Below are 25045 nucleotides of genomic sequence, written 5' to 3'. Positions count from 1 at the left end.
AGTAATATCTAAACGGTAATTCCTGGAGGCTAAACAGGTAAAAGAAAAGTACTTTACCAGTACAAATTCGTCTCCACTATGTTAACTATATTATTTTCCAAGGACGAACGTGTGTTTATTACCGAGACTTATTGCGCGTATAAATATAATACTTCTGATAATATTTCCCAATTTTTCTGTTCCTAATAAAACGACGATATCGCGTTTGATTAATATATTTCTTAACACTGGGAGTGTCACGATCAGAAAAGCATAGGTCGACCATCAATGTTAACAGCAGAAGTTCTGGTGGATGTGAAACAACGTTTGACTCGCTCGTCCAGAAAGTTATCCTCACAGCCTAGGCTTTTACTATCTACAGATTTCAGTAATACAAAAAATTACAGTCATACTTATCGCATAAGTGTGCTAGAGAACTGAAAGATGTAAACCGCGGAAAACGTTTTCAATATTGTCGTCGGTTTCGTATTCTTGTTGACGACAAAGGTATTGAAATTTCGGATCGTATTTATTTCAGCAACAATGCATAGTTTCACTCGGATGGCTACATTAAGAGCCAAAACTGCCGAATCGGTGAAAATCCTCACGCGTTTCAGGATTACACGCACGTAAAATTGGTGTTTGGTATACGATTTTCCGGCGTCGTGTAGAGACTTTAGTTTTTTACAAATCTGTAGACGGTGTGGTTTAACGCAACTTAATCGAACATTTTATTGCCAGTTTAAATTTATACCAATGAGAATATCTGTTCTAGCTGGATAACACAACGCATCATATTACTAATGAAACGTTGGATATGTAACGGGAATTTTTGGACCATCGTTTGATATCAATAGGGTAGTGGCCTCTACAATCCCCAGATCTTTTCCAGCAGATTTTTCCCTTTTGTGGTATTTTTAAAGTATAGTTTTTAAAAACAAACCTCATAAGCTTGACAAATTGAAGCTTAACACACAAATTAAGATTACAAACATGACAAAATGCGGCTGAAAATGTTATGAAACGAGTGTTAACCTGCATCGAAATCATAGGAAATCATTTTGAACATCTATTGTAAATTTATTAAAAGAAATTTGAATATTATATAAGTATTTTATTAACATTAATATATTTTTAATAAATTCACGTTGTCAAATAAAGCGGTTGGGTCATTTTTGAAACCCCAGTTATTTCATGTTTGTCACAATGCTGCTTATAATTCTATTACCTGAGTAAATTCTTTATCCAAAACTGAGTGGGAACTGCAATGTAGGCGTTAGTACAGGATACCGTTAAAAATGATAAAATATATATAATTTAGAATATATATTCTTTTTTTTTTACAATAAATTCATTTTAAAATTTATTAGTTTGAGTATACCAAGATAAAAATAATGTTTTGTAAAAGTTGAACACAGAAGACGCTTGGACAATATTTTTATTATAACCAAAATGGAATTTATTCAATGATTTCTTTTTATATAAAAATAAAACGATTTTAAAATTTGTTCAAGTTATAAGAATATTTTGTAAAGAATAAAGGACCTAATTTATCACTATAACTAAAATATAAAGAAATCCATAGAAACAACCTATATACGTGTACAGTTCATTGAGATTTGGATAAAGAAAATAATTGTGTTTTTTTTTTTGTCTTCAGTCATTTGACTGGTTTGATGCAGCTCTCCAAGATTCCCTATCTAGTGCTAATCGTTTCATTTCAGTATACCCTCTACATCCTACATCCCTAACAATTTGTTTTACATATTCTAAACCTGGCCTGCCTACACAATTTTTCCCTTCTACCTGTCCTTCCAATATTATAGCGACTATTCCAGAATGCCTTAGTATGTGGCCTATAAGTCTGTCTCTTCTTTTAACTATATTTTTCCAAATGCTTCTTTCTTCATCTATTTGCCGCAATACCTCTTCATTTGTCACTTTATCCACCCATCTGCTTTATATGGAGGTGAAACTTGGACGATCGGAGTATCTGAGAAGGAAAGATTAGAAGCTTTTGAAATGTGGTGCTATATCTTATAAATCAGATGGGTGGATAAAGTGACAAATGAAGAGGTATTGCGGCAAATAGATGAAGAAAGAAGCATTTAGAAAAATATAGTTAAAAGAAGAGACAGACTTATAGGCCACATACTAAGGCATCCTGGAATAGTCACTTTAATATTGGAAGGACAGGTAGAAGGGAAAAATTGTGTAGGCAGGCCACGTTTGGAATATGTAAAACAAATTGTTAGGGATGTAGGATGTACAGGGTATACTGAAATGAAACGACTAGCACTAGATAGGGAATCTTGGAGAGCTGCATCAAACCAGTCAAATGACCGAAGAAAAAAAAATATATAAAAAAAGGGGGGAAAAATTATAAAAACTGAATTACATAAATCATAAATATTATGAAGCGCTTAAAAAATATTATTTAATTAACTATACTGACAGTAACTTACATCAATCCTGTTACGTGGTAACATATCGATGAGATGCAGACACGCACGCCATATATCTGTCATTCCACTATCTTTTATATAGAGTTATATTTTCCATTACCGATGATATACAGTCTACAAGAATTTCATTCACTTACATATCTGTAAAAAGAATATATCTATATACATATATAAAAATTGAAACTCAAAATGTATGTTTTTCATATTCTCTTTAATCTTAAGTTCATTAGGTTATTAACTATATAAATATAGAAAACAAAAAGTAAATAATAAAAAATAAATAATAAATAGAATTATTTAAAGATTGGTAATATTTATAATAAATTAATAAGTTCGCACGATGTCTTGCCTAAAATTTTAATTTCCTACGTGTAAAATAATTCGTATTTGGTCAACGCAAACTGGACTGACCTACCACACAGTTAATAATAAACAATATTCCTCTTAACCAGCAACCATCTCCAGAATAATTAAATTTTATTGGTCTCCTCTCAAAGGAATGTAAACCCCAACTTCTCCTAAAACACACCCTCCCTAATCCACTACCAACCAAAAACTTGAAATTTCTACATAACAATAAATTTTATATAATTAGAATTTTCCCGTCTAGATAGCGCTATAGCAAAGCTACAGCTTTAGATGGGAAAGTACTGTAATCGGTCCAATTTGGGCATATGCGGTTTTCACCGGATCTTTACGTTTTGACACCTAAAGAAACTAAAAAACTGGATGGAAATTTTCCAGATGTTAATGTTTGTATGTACCGGGCCGATTTTGGCCAAACTTAATCAGTATAATTCTATATATATGGGCATTCATGCTGTTAAATTTTCAACTTAAAAGGTCAAGGCGGAGAGATTGTAGAACGTAGTCACCCTCAATATCTCGAAATTTTGCCCAATTAAGTCATATTTTTCTTAGGCGCATTTGTTAGCAATTAAAAGATAACAATATTTTCAAAAAATATTTTTGCAAAGTCGTATCTCAAAGCCAAAAAATTCTCTTAACTACTGCTACGATGTGACGTCACAGGTGAGCAGTAGAATTAAATAAATGAATAATAATATTATAAACAATATAATAAATATGAAATATTTATAATAATATTTAACGAGTAAAACGGTAATTTGGTCTGGCTAGGTCCTCGAACTAAACCCACCGGTCTAGTGGTGAACGCGTCTTTCCAAATCGGCTGATTTGGAGTCGAGAGTTCCAGCGTTCAAGTCCTAGTAAAGTCAGTTATTTTTATACGAATTTGAATACTAGATCGTGGATAACGGTGTTCTTTGGTGGTTGCGTTTCAATTAACCACACATCTTACGAATAATCGAACTGAGATTGTACAAGACTACACTTCATTTACACTCAGACATATCATTCTCATTCATCCTCTGAAGTATTATCTGAGTTCTTATATGTATGACTTGGCGGGTAGAACACTGTTGAACTGTGCAAGGAATTTTTTGCACTCCTTTAATCGATCTGCCCTGTGCGTAATATTCCTTGATGATGAATACTCTGGCATCCTTCATCAGCGGCATATTCGTATGTATGCACTGATGGTTGACTTTATCTTAACTACGTTTCCTTGACAAAAAGTCATATTCCCTCCCTCCTACACTTTACCCCTCTCACCGATCAAGGTAAATGTGCGTTACAGCTCGATGCGTGGAATTCAAAATGTTATTATTTGTTGCTACGTCGAATACACTAACTCTTTTCGGTTTCTCCTCTCCCACGTCCAGTTCGGTTTATCTTGGGCCACCTAGTATATTTATAAACCTATGTATAAAATATTGTGGCTCAAAAACCTCTAAAACTACTAAATCAATTTCATTGAAATTTAGATATGCTACAGTAGTATATCTGAAGCTGCGTTAAGTTAGGTTTGCAATGCAATAACTCCGTTAAACGACTAATAAATGTGCGTAAAATTTAGAAAAAAACTTGTAAAGAATGTAGTTCTAAAAATAGTTACGTAAATAAGTCCTTTTCTTTTTCCTGTTTAGCCTCCAGGAATTACCGTTCAGGAATTACTTGAAAGGATGAATGAGGATGATATATATGAGTGTAAATGACGTGTAGTCTGGTACAGTCTCAGTTCGACCATTCCTGAGATGTGTGGTTAATTGAAACCCAACCACCAAATAATACCGGTATCCACGATCTAGTATTCAAATCCTTATAAAAATAACTGCCTTTACTAGGACTTGAACGCTGGAACTCTCGACTTTCAAATCAGCTGATTTGGGAAGACGCATCATCACTAGACCAACCCTGGTGGGTTAAACGTAAATAAGTCCAATAAAAGTCAAATAAACGTTTTAAAAAATCAAATTTTGCCTCATTTCACCGGAAGATTTGATTTTCGAACGAAATCTTTCGCTAGCCGTAACTCTTAAACTAAGCGTTTCCAGCCACATTTTTATATGTATATTCTTCATTACTTTGATCAGAGAAATACACCTGTATAATATGACGGTTTCATCAATGGACTTCCTGTATATAAAGTAAGCTCTTTTATGTGAATGTATGTGTGAAAGCTGAACCACAACAACGCTCTTGATCAAATTAATATTGTATAAAATCAAACTAAAGCGACTGTGTCAATTTGTTACATTCCATATTAAAGGGGTAATATTTTTCCAGACAGGAAGTACACACTAAAAGATAAATATATATATATGTAAAATAATAAAAATGTGTAATTTTTAAAAAATAAAATTTCTTTCATAAAAAAAAAGAATTGATTAACGATAACAAAGTGAGGTAGGACAGTATTTTATATAAAATATGTTGAATATAAAGGGTAAGTAAAAAAATAGAAGAAAATATTTTATCCACGAAGACAAAAAAAAAATAGATGAGTTTACAGAACAAAAGTTACTTAAAGCATAGATTCACCAGCTACGCCGGTCAGAAAGAAGTATTCTAATGTAAAAATAACTGTATAATAAAAAAATTTTCCAATTTTATAAACAAAAGATAGTAAAATAAAACATTTAAAAAAATTCGTAAAAAGTTTGACGAAATTGTAAAATAAAATCGTCTTTAAAATTCATTAGATGATTTTATACAATTTTTCCCTAGTAAAAGGATTCTTGTAATAACACTAATATTTCCAAATTCATCGTTTTATAAACGATGAGATCGGAAAAACTAAATCCTTACTAATATTATAAATATAAATGTGAGTTTGTTTGTTTGTTACGCTTTCACGCAGAAACTTCTCATCTGATCATCATGAAACTTCGTACACATATTCTTAAAGATATTGCGAAGGACAGAGGACACTTTTTAGTAAAAAAAAAAAAAAAAAAATTTTTCGGGAGGGTAAAAAAATTTATATTGGTAGGTATGATCGTCCGACAAAAAATTTTACCAAATTCAACGCCATCTGGCGTTCCAGTAAGTAAATGAAATAAAGTGCCAATCCAATACTGTAATACTATCGGTATTACAGTGAAAAAAATATTATTCCAAATGTCATCCTTTGGAGTAGATAAAGTGATAAGAATTCCCGGATTTTCACCAACTTTTACTGTACATGGACAGATATATATCATCAAATTGGATCACTTTTTCCAGCATATAATGAACAGCATAAATTTTTGCAGGCGTATTTTATGGGTGATAAAGAAAACGAAGTAAACCGTCGTTGTCAGTATATGGAAGGAGTCGAAAGAGATACAGTATTTAAAATTCAACGAATGTTTCACAGCCACAATTTTTTGGTAAATACTTTTGGCCTCCAGATAATTACATAGTGGTCATTCATGCTGATCGGACTCCACGTGGTGAACATGAGAGGCGTTATAATGCGCCGATGATCAATGAAGTTGCTGTTTTGGTTACTGGTGATCCATGCTCTCTACGAGACGTAGTGTTACGGGCACATGATAATACGCTGTAACGCGTAGCCGATACTCATAAATTTTATGATGCTTTATAGTACCCGTTAATTTTTAGTAAATGTGAGCCAGGATATCATTTCAATATTCCAGTCATTAATCTAACAACAAGACAGCCAGTTCATAATAAAAAAAGTTTCCTGCATGGTTTTTTATGCATGACTTCGAGAGCACGATTTCAATCTCCTTTCGCGGTCAAGGCAACTCTCTCATCAATTCTTGGTAGATATGTGTATTAAAGTAGAGAGCGAATGCCTTCGTTATATTTCTATAAACCAGACGAAATTACGAGCTGAAAATTACATTCATCTACAAGATACGATTAGTGCAGATGGTAATATTAGACCTAATGACATAGGCAAGATTCTGTCTTCTACTTTTGTGAACAGTCCCTTTTATCTGCATGAATACACTCCAGACGCTTTCGCTTATGTACGAACTTACGGCAGGCCTGACCGCTTTGTAACTTTTACCTGTAATCCTTCGTGGCAGGATGTAACTAAAGAGCTAATGCCCGGGCAAAAAGTCGCTGTTCGACATGACATAGTTGCTCGCGTATTTCGTTTAAAGGTTCACCGCCAGCGAAGCCGTGGGTAAAAGCTAGTGTTATTATAATTTGGGACCTTAAATATCAAGGGAAGGCTTTTTTATCGATTATAAAAATAAGATTTAAACATTTTAGGGGCTTCCCATTACTCTATGGGGAAAATTTAATTAAAAAGAAGTGATCCCTAACAAAACAAAAATTAATTTAAAAGAGAATTGTTCAAAAAAATTTAAAAAATTAATTTGATAATAGTAATGAAAATAATTGCTTTTCATTTTGGGTCCTGAATATAATGTTGGTGCTAAAGTTGCGTTAAGATTTAATAGCTCTTTAAATTATGAAGAAAATTATTTAAAAAAATTAATAATAGAAATTAAAAGGGGTAAAGTCAAAATTAGGATATATATTTTTAGAGGATGGGAATAAATTTTAACAAATTTTTTTGAAAATAGTCATATACAGCGTGTCTGTCCAACGAGGTAAACGATGTACTTCAGAAACGTATTCCTCTCATCAAAATAACGAAAAGAGTTCAAATAAACTAAAGTATGGAAAGGTTTCGTTATAGAGTTACGGCTAGCGAAAGATTTCGCCCAAAATTCAGCTCCCCCCGTAAAATTTCCCCCAGGTTAATGGTAATTGCAGTTGACACCCGATTTTTTTTCATTTTACCACTCTGATGTTAACTCGCTCTTAAACTAAGTATGTGAGATTCATGATACGAAACCTTTCAGTCGAATTTTGAAGCACTTCCGCTTATCCATTCGCTCTAAAATTTTGAATGCAGGTTTACTTCTGAAGATAACACATCTTAGCATCATATTTAAGTCGCTAAGATACCCCTAAGTTGTTAAGGTGCTAAGTGAAAAAAATGCCCCTTGGACTTATGCAACTTCGTTACATACATATTTTCTTATCAAAGAATTATCCATGTTTGTGATCCTGTAATTTCAATCTATATAAATAAAAATGTAAATTTCGTTTGTTCAAAATCTTAAATCACCGAAAGTTCTTCACCGATTGCTTTGAAATTTTAAAAAAAAGTTGCATCCGAATACGCGCGTTTTTATATAGCTACTATTATATAGATATCACACCTTTGATAGGTAAAAACATGCTTTTTTTTATCTGCTATAACTAAAAAACTACTGGACCTATTTACGCTCGGGGAAAAAGAGAAAAAGGGAAAAATCGGAAATGGAAAAAAGAGAAGAGGGAAAACAGGGAAAAGTAAAAACGGGAAAAGGAAGTGGAATAGAGAAAGTATAAAAAAGAAACAGGGAAAAGAGGGAGGTGAAAAGGGAAATAAAAGAAAGAGAAATGGGGAAGAAAAAGGAAAGCGGAAGGAAAAGGGAAACGGGAGAAGGGAATATGGTAACAATTAAATTGGAAAAAGTAAAAGGGAGAAAGGATAAAAGGGAAAGGTTAAATTTTGTAAAGTTTCATAATGTATATTTTGTGAATGTTTTATCAAACTTACATTATGTTAATTTAATCTATATATATATATATATATATATATATATATATAGCAGTACTGAAGTATTGCCGGGTCTGCTAGTATCACTTATAAAAACTTCGAAAGATGTTTTCTGCGGTAACGCTCAAACCTGTGCGTTAGCGCAGCTGTAAAGTATAAACTTATGAAAACTAAAAAGTAGAAAATAAAAAATATATTAAAAAAAAGTTTTTACATACCACTCTTATATTAAATGCACTAAAAAATAGGAAATAAAAAGTATGTAAAAAAAATTTAAAACACCAATCTTACATTAAACGCACTAAAAGGTAAAAAATAATTTTAGGATAATATATCAGAATGGATTTGTTTTTTTGTTTTTTGAATGAATCGTAAACTAGTGAATTGAATTTTTTTTCCGGGACGTTTTGATTTTTTTTTTTTTAATTTTTATTTTATCAAATAGTTTACTTAAAGTTCTATCGTTTAAAATTTCATTCTGTTTAAATTAAAATTTTATTTGTAATTCTATATAAATATTCAATGTCCCTAGAGGTAAATGCAAACTTCGATTCATCATGAAAGTAAACAAAACTTTTCATATGAACAAAATCATATCTCATTTCTGTATCCTTATTGCAATCTTAATATCTCTTAAGTAGAAATATATATTATACCATTATTTTATAAATGTATACATATTTAAGTATATATTCATAAAAACTGAGTTGAATTTGTTTAATTTAGACAAACTTAATGTAATTAAAAAAAAAAAAAACAGAGAAGAAATTTGAAGTATTTTTAATTTTATAAAATTTCGTATGTTAAATGATATTTAATGGCCATAGCAGAATCGGTAAATACTAGTTAAATTAACTATCGTTAAGAGATTCTTTGTTTAATTCCACGTTTTTTTTCCAGTAAACTATTTAAAAAGAAATGTTAATGCATCAAATTCCATTCTCTAAAAATATTATTATTATCAAATAAATTCAAATATGTTTTAATTTTCTATGTAAAAACAGATAAAAAATCAGACGTGGACACCACATTACTTCCTTGTACGCCTATTCAATTATATACACACATTTCTTTTTTAAATGAAAATAACATCAAATTTTATTTCATTAATTTTTTTTTTGTCTTCAATCATTTGACTGGTTTGATGCAGCTCTCCAAGATTCCCTATCTAGTGCTAGTCGTTTCATTTCAGTATACCCTCTACATCCTACATCCCTAACAATTTGTTTTACATATTCCAAACGTGGCCTGCCTACACAATTTTTTCCTTCTACCTGTCCTTCCAATATTAAAGCGACTATTCCAGGATGCCTTAGTATGTGGCCTATAAGTCTTGTCTCTTCTTTTAACTATATTTTTCCAAATGCTTCTTTCTTCATCTATTTGCCGCAATAACTCTTCATTTGTCACTTTATCCACCAATCTGATTTTTAACATTCTCCCATAGCACCACATTTCAAAAGCTTCTAATCTTTTCTTCTCAGTTATCCGATTGTCCAAATTTCACTTCCATATAAAGGGACACTCCAAACATATACTTTCAAAAATCTTTTCCTGACATTTAAATTAATTTTTGTTTTTTAAGTTATTTCATTAATAACTTCCTATATTTTTTTTATTTTTTATTATTATTTATTGTAAAAACCTTTTACAACCACGAGGTTAACTATTATAAACAAATCAAAATATTTTAAATAAAAACGAAAGTTAAAAAAAAGGAAATGAAGACGGATTTGAACCGATGTGTCTTTCTCTTGCAAGATCCAAATTATTCATTAATTAAAGTTTTATTTGGCTATAATGTATAATAATGTAGTATAAATAACGAAGATAGCCCACTGAATGTAAAAATTGGAAGAGAAAACATTATGGTGGTAGAAGAATTTTTTATTTGGGAAGTAGAATTGCTAAAGATGGACGAAGCAGGAGCGATACAAAATGCCGAAACGAGCGCCTTCAGTCAAAAATATAATTTGTTTACATAAAAAATTAATTAAAACGTCAGGAAAAGATTTTCGAAAGTATATGGGGTTTTATGTTTGTGGTTTATATGTTTTTTTACATACTTGAACGATCGGAGTACCTGAGAAGAAAAAATTAGAAGCTTTTGAAATGTGGTGCTATAGGAGAATGTTAAAAATCAGATGGGTGGATAAAGCGACAAATGAAGAGGTATTGCGGCAAATAGATGAATACAGAAGCTTTGAAAAAATATACTTAAAAGAAGAGACAGACTTATAAGCCCACTTATTAAGGCATCCTGGAATAGTCTCTTTAATATTGGAGAAACAGGTAGAAGGAAAAAATTGTGCAGGCAAGCAACGTTTGGAATATTTAAAACAAATTGTTAGGGATGTAGGATATAGGAGGATATAGTGAAACGGCTAGCACTACATAGGGAATCTTGGAGAGCTTCATCAAACAAGTCAAATGACTTAAGACAAAAAAGTAAAATTGGTTGTAACTCTGGGGGCAATAAAAATAAATACCACTTATGATATATAGTTGAAAAGCTCTCAATGAGGGCTTATTACTGCAGTTAAGAAAAAGTAAAAATCCAAATTGTTTATGGATATTTGGCTTTTTTGGACACTTTTGGTTCAGTTGATTACATTCAAAAGGGGAGATTCATAACTAGATGTTACAAAAGTCCTAATTCCAAAATTTAAACATCCTAAAGCTAATAGTTTTTGAGTTAAGCGAGATACGTACGTATGTATGTACAGACGTCACGCCGAAACTAATTAAAATTGATTCAAGGATGTTCAAAATGGATATTTCCGTACAAATCTGAAATCTAATTTTTCGCGACACAATACTTCGTTTATTAAGGAAATAAAAATGGCTTCGAATCGATAAAAAGAGAATTTTGATAAAACAGGGATGGATGAAAAATAATGTAAGAAAAAAAACTAAATTACATTCTCGTGAGAAATTAATGGATGCGGTTGACCGACTTAAGAACAGCCCTGAAAAATTAAAAAAAAAACAACAAAAGTGTGCCGAGAAATGTGTTGAAAATAGCGGGGTCATTTTTGAACATTTTTGTGTAGTCTGGTACGTATAATGATCTTTGGTTTAATGTAATATTTCTAAATAAAATCCGAATTTAATAACTTTTCTTTGTTTAATTCAACTTATCCTAAACCCATTTTGTTTAGAATTAATTTCTCTACATGGTTTGTTTAAAATTGTGATTTGTTCGTTACCCATTTAACAAAGTTATTGTACATCAAACATGAAAAACAGGATTTGTTAACCAAATTTATTGTTTTTAACCCCAGATTTAAAAAAAAAAAATACTGCATATATGGATCTGAAAATAATTTTATTAGATTGTTCAGGTCAAAACCTATAAGAAATCATTAGTTTTAATCTTAAACATTAGTTTAAGAAATCATTTTACCGGTTTAGCTAAAATCCAAGCAAAATATTTCATTTAAAACATATGTTTATATAAACGTTTTCCTTTATTTTCACGAGTAAAATAGGTTATGATAGTCCCGGGAGAACTTTGTGATACACTCTGTATATATTATGCTTTGAATCAGTTTTTGAAGTTATACTTCTTCTTCTTACCTTCTCTTTACAAAGAGGGAATATTCTTTATGTAAATGGAAAGAGGAGATTTTTTATATTTACATAATATTCAAAATATCCAAATATTGAAATAGATATTCTTTATGAGAAGGATATGTATGTATTTTTATTAATGAATTATTATCAAAATGATGGCCACATAATTTTAGTTCATTTTTTTTAAATTTTCTAAGTTTTCTAATTTTTTATATTTATCTTTAATAAGAAAATTATCTGTTTTTTTTTTTTGGTTTATATTATAAAAAACATTTTGAGCTGGACACCACTTCCTTGTACGCCTATTAAATTACATATACACATTATTTTAAAATGAAACGCACATAAAATTTTATTTCATTTATAACTTCTCTATTTTTTCTTTATTGTTATTTATCGTAAAACATTTTTTTATAATAAGAGGTTAATAAAAATAAATATACAGAGTGATTCAAAGAAACGGGAAATTTTAAAAATTAAATAACAATGAAAAATTTTTTTTAGAAAATTAATTTTATTCGTGTAATTGCACAAATGTTGCCATTTTAGAATACATACATTTTAGTTTATTTTTTAAAGATGACATCTTGCAGGTGTCTTTCTACGTAAACACTCACGAAGTCTTTTCGTTAAATTGTTCATGGTTTGACGTAACATCTCAACTGGAATTTCCGCAATTGCTTGTCGGATCTTTGCCTTCAGTTCTTCCGTTGTAGGAGGTCTACTGCAGAACACTTTGCTTTTAAGGTGACCCCACAAAAAGTAACCGCAAACTGAGAGATCAGGCGATCTGGGAGGCCATCTAATGACACCATTTCGTGAAATGACACGTTGTCGAAACAATCGGCGTACAGCTGCCATCGATATTCGTGCAGTATGTGACGTTGCTCCGTCCTGTTGAAACCAGGCTGTGTTAAGAATCGGTGGAAATCTCTTTTGTTGTTCCACAACAAAGGTTTCAAGCACGGCTACGTAACGAGCCGACATCACTGTATTCGCAAGGCCGTTGTCATCCTCAAAAAAATAAGGGCCTATAACCGTAAGATGACATAGCACACCACACGGTCACTTTCTGGCTGTGCAACGGACGCTGGTGTAGCTGCGTCGGATTATCTTCTGCCCAGTATCTGAAATTTTGCTTTTTAACAAATCCACTGAGGTGGAAATGCGATTCGTCTGATATCCACAGTTCGTGAACAAACTCTTCGTTATCATTTATCTTCTGAAGCGTTACATTACAGAATTGTGTTCGCACAACTGCATCGTTCGGTTTCAGTTCCTGGACGATCTGCAACTTGTATGGATGGTATTGCAAGTTCTTCACTAACATTCTTCGAATACTTATATTATGCGATTGTAAAGATGCTGAGAGACGACGGATTGACCGATGTGGAATTCGTGTGACAACATCTTGTAAAGCTTGAACATTCTGTGGTGTACGGACGGTTCGCTCACGGCCTGGAGGTTTCTTTTTCATTGCCGAACCGGTTTCCTCAAAACTAGATGTCCGTGTTTTAATTGCATGTGCTGATGGAACACGTTCGTGCCGTCCCAGCTTAAAATGACGGCGAAATTCTCTACGCGCTCCCTCCACACTGTCATTGTTTTTGTAAAACGCTTTGATAGCAAATGCACGTTGTGCACCACTCCAAGGATCCGTGACAACTAAATGGCAGGTTAGGTTAGAGAGGCTGGTGCCACTTATCAAGTGGTACCAATCCCCACGGCTACCAACACAACTTTCAAAATTTCCCGTTTATTTGAATCACCTGTTATTTAAATTTAAAAAAAAGTCAAAAATGAAGTCGGTTTGGAACCGATTTGCCTTTCCCTTATAAGTTGCAAACATTTCATTAATAAACATTTTATTTAGCTATAACTCTGGAAACAATGAAAATAAGTACTACTGATGATATATCATTGAAAAGCTCTCAATGAGAAGTTATTACTGCTGTATATAAAAAGTCAAAAATCAAAAAAATTTTGGATTTTGGGCTTTTTGGACACTTTTAGTTCAGTCGATTGCAATCAAAAGGGGAGTTGCACAACTAGACGTTACAATAGTCCTAAATCCAAAATTTCGACATCCTATTGAGTTATACGAGATACACACACTCATATGTACGTACAGACGTCACGCCGTACCTGGTCAAAATAGATATTTCCGTTGAAATCTGAAAACCAAAATTTTTCGCGATCACAATACTCTTTTACTTTGTACAAGGAAGTAACAATTAAATTTTTCTTCATGTCTTAAAAGTCTATTAGAATTAAAGAATGTTTAGCACCTGTATTATATTCCAGACCCAAAATAAAAAGTATTTTTTTCATTACTTTCATAAAATTTATACTTTATTTTTTTAAACAATTCTCTTTTAAATTAATTTCTGTTTGTTAGGGATTATTTCTTTATAAATAAATTTTTCCTAAATTTTCCCCATAAGGAGCCCCTAAGTCAAAAAAAAAATGTATTCGAAATTGGAATTTTGATGTTTAAATCATATTTTGGTAATTATGACTTGACCTGGAAATTCATGCAATACCAGCTTCTTTTTAAATTTATTTTCTAATGCGTATTTTTCTTATTTTGTAATTAAATTTGTAATATATCTTTTACCCCCCTTTTCAGGCAATATAAATATATGTTTCTATGTTTTTTTCAGTAGTTATAGGAACTTCTTTAAAATAATAAAATTTTTAAATATGTATTTAAGATTGGAAACGGATTTTTCTTTAACGTAAGAAACAATAATACAGTATATTAAGTTTTCCTCCCTTGTACTTTAGTAAATGCTTTTGTTATAATTTGAATAGCCGCTGGATATAGTAGTTACTAATTGTAATTCTGGTAACTGTATCTATACAATAATACACAATTGAATTTTAACAATAAATTATATTCATTTGTTACAATTAATTAATAATCTTCTACATTAAAACTAAAGAACGCTATTAGTGATAACAAAATCAATGTCTATTGACAAGTTATTTGAAAATTCTTTCATTTTTTAAAACTTCCAGTGATTTATTACTAAAGTCTTATATACGAGGTCTGTTCAGAAAATAATCGAACTTAATTTTTTTAATCTTTATTATTCATTTGACAGATTATCGGTTCTTGTCTCCTTCAAAGTACTCCCCCTCTTCTATTCAGATTCTTTTCCCAGCGGTGTTTCCACTTTGTGAAGCAGTCCTGGATAGCTTTATTTCAAATGGCCTTTAAGGTCCGTGACGAATTTGCTTTGATGTCATCAGTAATCTCAAAACGGCGTTCTTTCATCACTGATTTTAATTTCGGAAATAAGAAAAATCCCAAAGAGCCAGGTCTGGCGAGTAGGGAGGCTGAGAAAGAACAGTCATCTGATTTTTGGCACAAAACTGACGAATTGACAAAGCCGAGGTGTGGGCACATTGTCGTGGTAAAATAACGATGAGTTGTCTAGCCTCCTCCGGTCTCTATTTGTAGAGTTTTTTCACGTAACCGTTGAAAAACGCCTTTATAGTACGCACGGTTCACTGTTTCACCTTGAGAGAAGAATTCAAATATACGATTTCATTAAAATCGAAAAAAACAGAGAGCAAAACTTTGACATTGGTTTGAACTGACGTCTTTTTTCATTGTGATGATTAAACTATTGTCTCGATGTCATAGCCGTAAACCCGACTTTTGTCTCCATTTGCATGAATGTTTTATCGTCATCGAGTTGTTCAAAAAGTTTCCAACAAATGTCCGTTTAATGATCATTCTGCTGTTCGGTCATCAAACGAAGAATAAACTTTGCTGTGACTCGATTCATGTTCAATTTTTCAGTCAAAATATCATAACATAATCCGATCGAGATCATCCTCAAGTTGACAGTCGATAGGTGATTTGCACGCACCAGAGCGTTGATTTTCTAAACGTAGGTGTCATCAGTTGAAGTCGAAGGCCATGGTCGAAAATCATCTTTGATTAACTGACGACCGGTTTTAAATCGTGAAAAGAATTCCTAGCATTGCATACGACCCAGAAAATCATCTCCGTAAGCTTGTTTCTAAAGTTGAAATGTTTCTGTGAAAGTTTTCCCCAGATTCAAGTAAAACTTTACGTTAAATCGTTACTCCCAAATCGCATATTACAAAAATCGCTACTAACACTTAAATGCGTTCCATTCAAATAGTAATAGCACGAAAACTAAACAAGATATTAATAATCCAAGAACATGTGGCTACAGCGGAGATTATGTGGAACACAATGCTGCCAACCGCACCTTACTAAATATCTCTGTTGGCGCGTAATTAAAGATGTTCGATTATTTTTTGAATCGAGATCTTATAAAACCTAAACTTTTAAAGTACGTAACTATAAACAATTGAAACACAACAATCTTTACAAAATTGTAATAAATAGAAAGAAAATAATGATTAAAAAATTTTACAGAAATATTTTAGATATTGATTTAGGATATTAATACAAACTTTTTTATAAACGCATGTCCAGAAATAACGCTTTGTTTTTGAGTTGCAACAAGTAAAATATTTCACCGATATTTTTTCTCTAAGGATTTTAATTCTTGGAACTATAAATTAAAGGGGAAATTTTGCATAGAAAAAAAACTGGTTCCAGAACTGAATCTCCAGTAATTTTTAGTTATTGTTTCAAAACGAAGATTTACTTTAGTAATGAGTTCATAGTTGGAACAACCGCTTATTTTTCAAAACTGAAAAAATTGCATTAAACTGTGAGTACTAACCAGAGATAAAATATTAAAAATTAAAAAACATCGCTGACAAACATTGTTGTTTAATATAAGGAAATTAAAGAGAGTGCGAATGACAATTTTTCATATACACATTTTTTTCAAACATTTTAAATTTATTTTTATATATATATATATATATATATATATATGACACCTTGTAAATTTTACCTTTGACCTTACGACATAAAATAAACAATCAACACTATCTACTATCTTCCGGCAAATGTTTCAGTGTGTTCTCTCCAAGATGAACCCAAACGCGGTGATATACAGTGATGGATCGAAACAAAACGATACCGTTAGTTGTGCTTTTGTTGTCAATGAAAGAACTTATATGTTTGGCCTACCCGGTATTACGAATTTTTTCACCGCTGAACTACTCGCTATAAATAAGGCTTTAAATATCATTAACCCTAAATATAGAAACAATCTTATTTGCAGTGACTCGTGTAGTGCTCTCCAGGCGTTAGAAAACTTTTATTCCAAACATCCTATCGTTATTGAAATTTACAACGCAATCGCTGAGTTGAATAATGGCAACACAGAAATAAGTTTTTGCTGGGTCCCTAGTCACGTAGAGATTCCAGGTAATGAACAAACAGATTATTCTGCCAAAGAAGCATGTATTCAGCCTCCTTTCACCACACGAGTTACTATCTCTGATTTTATTAATCATGTAAAACAATCACTGACAGAAAGGTTACTAGACGACTACCGTCGATAATAAACTCCGGCAGATTAAAGATTCTGTGTTGCCATGGGACTCCTCATGCAGAAAAACTCGACGTGAAGAAGTAGTCCTGTGCCGATTGCGGATAGGACATACCAGGGTCACACACGAGTACCTAACGTCAGGAGGACACGCACCCCTATGCACACAATGCAACTGCCGCATGACTGTGCACCACATACTCAAATTTAATCTACCCAGAAACATCCATGGTATCTTGTACAGTGATAATGAAATTTTGAACCGGATGTTTCTGTTTTTACGTAGTACTAAGTAACTGCAAAAAACTTAATATTGTCATATATATTATTTATGCTAGAAGAGTTTTTGATAATTTTTTCCCTTACTTCCAATTTTGATTTTTTGGGTTTTTATGTCTTTAATTTTATTATCCGAGTGGGGAGCCTTTTGCGATCCCTATCGGAATTAGTTAAATTTTATATAGTTTCCTTTTCTATTATTTTACCTTTTATATTTTAAAGACTCCATCCGTGATATTAGTTTTGTGTTATATTCCACTTTTTTAACTTTTGTTTTAACTTAATTTTAAAGTATTTATTACATAATTTATATTAGTTTTATTATTTTAGTGTTATTTTACCTTTTTATTAAAAAAAAAAAATTCCGGGCGAAGATAACGCACAAGTGTTTTTAGCCCCAAATAAAAAAGTAAAAAAGACACTGACATGGAAATAAGTTAATAGAATTTACTAACATTTATTCAATATCTTAGCAGATCTTTAAAAAAAACTATTATTGATACAAATAAATCGATAATGAAATTATCGATTTATGAACTATCTATCGATCATCGATTTGGAATCAAACGTATGATTTTTTGTGGCCTTAGTTTCTCTCTTTTCTGCTTGGTCACTGGAACCACCGTTAACATATTATTTCAAAGGATGAATGAGGATGATATGTATGAATATAAATGAAGTGTAGTCTTATAAAGTCTCAGGTCTGTGGTCTTTTAGCTCAAGGAAAAAAAATATATACATATTTATATAGCAATCTCGGTAACGTAAATATTGCAACGCAGAGTCATATATCAAAATCGGTTCAGCTGTTTAACTGCTATGGTGGAACATAAATACATAAATTCACCTTGAATACATTACACTCCTTTTTGGGAAGTCTTATAAAAAGTTACGTTAGGTCTAAATGTATCGAATTACAAAGGAATTATGTTAAAAAATATTCTGAATTATCTTGTGTTTTCTTTGTTAAGCTAAGAATGTTTCGTACGGCGTATTAATCTCGTTTCTTAGAAATTAGTTTGCTTTAATTTTTTTATCAATAACTTTAATCGTTTTTTTTTATTCAATGTAACCTAAAATATCATGAACAGCTTTTTCATTACAATCTTTGCAATTTAATCATTAATAGTGTTATTTTGATTTTAATTATAAACTTTCAAATAAAAGTAAAAAAACAAAAATTTCCGAATATTTATAAATTTTCGGTTATAATTTTATCAACGAATTAAAAGAAATTAATAAAAATTCTTATGTTGTAGTTAAATTAATTACGTATAGTTAATTAATAAATTAATTTTAGTTAAGTAGTCCCTTGAAAGTGAAGTTTGAACACAACTAATATTAGATTCTCTCTCTAATTACCCCCCGTAGTATAAGTAAGACACTCTGTTACTCCCAAATACCGAATTGTTGTACACAGAACACAAAAGCAAATAATATAGTCTATTTGAGTGAGTGATAACAAAGTCTTAACATCTATAACGTAAGAGACATTGCGAGTGAACTATACAAACAACATTTGTGTGTATGTGTGTGCGCGCGTGCATGTATTAGTTATAACAATACTCTAAATGGATTGTTAAAACTTTTACATTTCACTCTTCAATTCACTATTGAAAAAACTAATTTTTTTTTTAAAGAAAAATATAATTCCGAGTAAAAATTGTTTTTTTGTTAATATTTATCATCCGTTCTACTTTGACGATTAATCCTGGATTTTATTTAATTTTTACATTTGTATTTTTCCTGTTTTATCATGACAATCAATGATGATATTAAAATAAGAACAAAATTGTTTGCAACGATAAATTGAAATAAATTAAACATTTTTTTTCCTATTTTTATGATTTATTTAAAATATTTCTTCCGTCTTTATGATCATCCTCAGTGACTGGGATATACTACTAAAATTGGTATCAGCTACGATATCATTTTTACTTTCTCATCTAAGAAAAAGAATGATGATTAGTCAAAAAAAATTGTGGACACCACATAACTTCTTTGTAACATCTATTAAATTACATATACATATTTTTAAAAGTACATAAAATTTTATTTCACTAACTTCTGAATTTTGTTCATTTTTTTTTATTGTTATCATTGAATTACTATTTATTGTAATTTTTTTTTACAACCAGAGGTTAATAATTATTAATAAATAATATATTTAAATTAAAAAATATATATGTATATAAAGTCGGATTCGAACCGATGTGCCTTCCCCTGTAAAATCCGAATATTACATTAATTAAAATTTTATTTGGTTATAACTCTGGAACTAATGAAAATAAGTACCACTTATGACATATGGTTGAAAAGCTCTCAATGAGGGCTTACTGCAGTTAAGAAAAAGTCCAAAATCCAAAGATTTTCAATTTGGGACATTTTTGGTCAACTCGATTTCAATCAAAAGGGGAGGTGCACAACTAGATGTTACAACAGTCCTAAATCCAAAATTTTAACATTCTACGGTTTAATAGATTTTGAGTTATGAGATATATATACGTACTGTACGTACGTGACGTCTGTACGTACTACAGACGTCACACCGAAACTAAACAAAATGGATTCAGAGATGGTCAAAATGGATATTTCTGTCGAAATTTGAAAACCGAAATTTTCGCGATTACAATATTTCCTTGTACTTCATACAAGGAAGTAAAAAAAAATCATCTAACGGGTCTTTAACAAATCTTAATCTTTCATATCCTTTTATAAATAACCACACAGACATATATACGTACATAAGTCGCACTCTTTATTGTTAAACAGAGATCGTCAAATTTTATCAGTAGGTACAGGGCCTGTACCTACTTCACTGATGGGCCATCAGTGAAGCAAGAGAATTTAATAGACAGGTTATTCATTTGGATTTTAGACGAACCAATGTGTCTTCCCCTTGTAAGATCCAAATATTTTATTAATTAAAGTTTTTTTGGCTATAACTCTGGAACCAATGAAAATAAGTTCCACTTATGGTATATCTAAAATTTTTGGAATTTGGACTTTTTGGACACTTTTGGCCCAGTCGTTTGCAATCGAAGGGGAGGTACACAACTAGATATTACAACAGTCGTAAATCCAAAATTTTAACATTGTACGGGTAATCGTTTTTGAGTTATGCGAGATACATACGTATGTACAGATTTCAAGCCGAAACTAATCAAAATGGGTTCAGGAATGGTGAAAGTGGAGATTTCCGTTAAATCTGAAAAATGAAATTTTTCACGATCACAATACTTCTTTAACTTAGTGCAAAGGAAGTAAAAAAACTAATTAATGGTCATTTTATATGCATTACGTATATTTAATTTTAAATAAATATGGGACTCTTTAATCTGTACCTATAAAATAACAAGTCGCGAATTATTCACAATCAACGTCCAGAAAAAACTACTGAAGATAAACTGATGAATACTTGTATACACGTTCTTCTTATTAAGTAAGTACACACTAAGAAAGGAGTTTTTTAAATGCCGAGTTTAAAGAATTAAGATGGAGTAACATTAAATTTTATTTTCTTATTTTTTAATTTCTCGGTAACAAATGAAAATTTCAACTTAATTTTTGGAACGTATAATCTTTATGAGAATATCTAAAAAACAATTTCTAGCTTTCTTGAAATTCGATCTTGAAAGGGATACTTATGAATATTCCAATAATCTCAAAGAATCCTATACAGCTTTCTGGATACCAGGCCCGTAGGCAGCCGCGTTCTTATTCATGACGTGAGTGAGGTGCAGCCTAGTACAGACTCAAGCCGACCGTATCTGAAACGTGTATTTAATTAAAATTCAACCACCAAAAAACACCGGTATCCACGATCTAGTATTCAAATTCGAATAAAAGCAACTACCTTTATTAGGATTCGAACCTGAGATCTTTCGATTTCGAAATTAACTGATTTATGACGATGATTTTAACCAAAAGATCAACCCGAAAGATAGGTGCGGTGAAGAAAGGTAAAATAATTTTAAAGAATGATTGCAATACACGGAGGTTGAAAAAAATGAAGAAAGGTAAAAATCAAAATCGGGTGGGTCTGTGTCGAGGCGCACGCCCGTTGGTTTAACGTGAAACGTTCGTTACAGACCTTGGATGAAGTCCCTCCGAGCTAAAGACTGACCAATTTATCTGTAGAGGTAAATGGGAGAGCCCCCATCGTATTTTTTTTAACAAAACTGAAAGTCTCCGATGTAAAATTTGAGTTCCTTCATTTGGTCAACTCTACAGCTAAATTGGTCGGTCTGTATGTCAGCGAGTCACTTTTAGTGTATTGGATTGAAATAAAAACGAAATATTGACTGCGTAATAAATTTAATTTTAACATAAAACAAACACTAAACGGTACATGATATTTTTTTCAGCTAATATTCGACGACAATTTTGTTCAACATCGGTTTGTAATATGAGAAGTATAGATATACAGTCTCGCTCGCTCGCTCGGCTTTAGATATGTAGATACCTGTAGCTGGCCCATAACCTCCCCTTTCCAACGATATGTGTAATATACATTTCCGGCTGGCTTTTGCGCGGGCTGAGGCTGACATATTAATTTTTTATACATTTTAACACGTTTACTTTAATTTTTTACACTAAATATTGTTCAAAATATACTTTTTACTTTTTAAATCGATCTATCTCGATAAACTCTATACACAAATACACGAATCACCGCGCTATCACATCGAAGTCGTGAGCTACACTAAATGGAAATGAGCGAGAGCGCCAGTTTTGGCCGATCTGCGCTGTGCCCCCTACCCACCAACCAGCACGCCAGTGACGCAACCTCAAAGTCGTATCGGCAAGCTGACCATATAAATGATACCGCATTTACGTCTCTGAGACTAATAGTTAGGAATTTATTAACGCAGGACGATTAGACCTTTTCTTACGCTACAAATTTCTATTCTGGTATCCATATGTTTCGGTGTGATTTTAAAGACATTTCACGTCAAAAATTGAATAATGATTGTAAATTTTCTCCATTTTCGACTATAATAAACGAGATATTAACTCGATTTTGGTTTTCTTCTCATAAATATGTAAAAAAACAATTTCGATTTTTTAAGAAATGGGACGTTGTACTGCGCGGTGGCTCAATCTACACAGTCACTGTAACTGCATTTACGATGCGACTGGCTGCTCCATCCTCCGGTTTTACTTGACTACAAAAAAATGAAATAAAAAGAATGTAAAAAAGAAAAATAAGAAACGATTTACTTATTTTAAAATAAGTAATAAGAATACCTACAACAAGAAATCCTTTTCCTGGAACACCAAACTAAGACACTACCAAACGGTAGTTAGACCAGAAGTACTATATGCGGCAGAAACGCTGAAACTACATAAAGTACAGGACGTAGAGAGAATAGAGAGAAGAATCTTACGGAAAATATTAGGCCCAAAAAACAACAGAGGACTAGATTATAAACAAAGATCAAACCAAGAGCTATATTCCAAAATAGAAAAAATAACAGATGTAATCAAGAAAAGAAGACTGCAATTCTATTGACACATAAACAGAATGCAGAACACCAGACTAACAAAACAGATCTTCACCCTACTAAACACTCACAAGAACAAGATAACCTGGCTTAAAGAGATAGACAATGACCTAGTAAACGATTCAATAGACTCAGACATTTTAAAAGACAGAGCAACATTCAGTAAAGCAATACAGGAATTAGAGTTTCAGGAGAGGAAAAAATTCACTTGTAGAAGAGGGAGAAAATGGACTCAAGAAGACAAAGAACACCACTCTAGAAAATGAAGGAAGCGTGGGCTAAAAAGTTGATTAAGCGTGCCCTCTAAATGGGCTATACGAAAAGAAAAAAAAAAACGAAGTACTGTCACCTTCTAGTGGTGTTAGTTGGGTAACGCTAAGAACCGATAAAAATACATTTTTACCCGTTCTTCGTACGGGTAACCACCTATAACTACTATTTTAAATATGGAGGTGACTATTTTGAAACCCTCATCCTTCAGATCAATCACATTTTCAGATCATTTTTTTCTGTTTTTTGTTTAACCACCTGTTTCACCGACAGTTATTGCTTCAAAGGAAGATATTAATGATTTGTAGCGTGCGTGAAAATGCCATGTCTGACCGGGATTCGAACCCTGGATCTCCGGATGAAAGGCCGAGACACTACCACTCAAACTGTTACTGTGAAGGGATTACAATACAAGATAGTTTTAATAAATTGATCAGGCTTTAATATTTATTTATAATTATCATTCTCACGAACATGAATTTAATGACCACATGGGAATCAGTGGGCAGAGCTCCCTAACCAGCTAGTTAAGAATATAATCCTTTTGTTATCAGATAATATCTAAAATTAGAGAAATGTAGAATATGAAATGTTGTTATTTATTGATATGTATTAATTTTATCCCTCGTATATAGAAAAATATATATTTCCAGAAATAGAATATTTTATATGAATCGTTATAAACAAATATTGAACTTAAGCTACATCACATGTTTTGTTGAAATAAACTTTTAAATAATATTGCATTGTTTTATAGAGGATTTGAAATCAAAACCACAAAACCAATTTCCACATAAAACCGCTTACAAGTTATATAACTGAAAGTAGTTTTATTCTCCAAATAACTTTTATTGTTACTTCCTGCTTTCTATTTCTATATATCACTTACATCGATAGAAAATAAAGTAAATGAAATTTTATTTATCTTTTAAAATAAAAATCACTATGAATACCGTCCATAAAACAAAATAAAAAGATATATTACATTATTTATCTCTCTCTTTTAAATAGCTATATTACTTTTAAAGTACTTGAAATACAATAGTTCTTTTATCTGAAAATAACGAAGTTCATTACTTTGAAGAGAGTGATTGTATCACTTAAAAAACTAGATATCATATTATCACCTACATTTTGATTAGTATGACATGTTAATATTTAACAAATAACTGGATCAGTAAAGAAATGAACAGGAAACCACTTCACTTTTTATTCTTTCTTTTTCTGTTTAGTCTCCAGAATCACCGTAAGATATTATTTCAGAAGATGAATGAAGATTACGTTTATGAATTTAAATTAAATGTAGTCTTGTAAAGTCTCAGGTCGACCATATACCTGAGATGTGTTAGTTAATTGAAACCGCAGCGGTTTCCACGATCTAGTACTCAAATCCGTATAAAAGTAACTGCCTTTACTAGGATTTGAGCCTTATAAAACGTCACTTTTCGCTACGATGCGGGACTACACACCGTATCCGAGGTGGGGTTGGCGCAGGCACGCAGACTGTTCGGGAGAGCGTCCGTGTCCGAACACGGCCATCTCCAGGACATCTGCCGAGAGGACTGTATTCCACTGGAT

The sequence above is a fragment of the Lycorma delicatula genome, chromosome 11, assembly GCF_047948215.1.
Source record: "Lycorma delicatula isolate Av1 chromosome 11, ASM4794821v1, whole genome shotgun sequence".
In the NCBI taxonomy this organism is placed as follows: Eukaryota; Metazoa; Arthropoda; class Insecta; order Hemiptera; family Fulgoridae; genus Lycorma; species Lycorma delicatula.
This window is presented reverse-complemented; position numbering follows the sequence as displayed.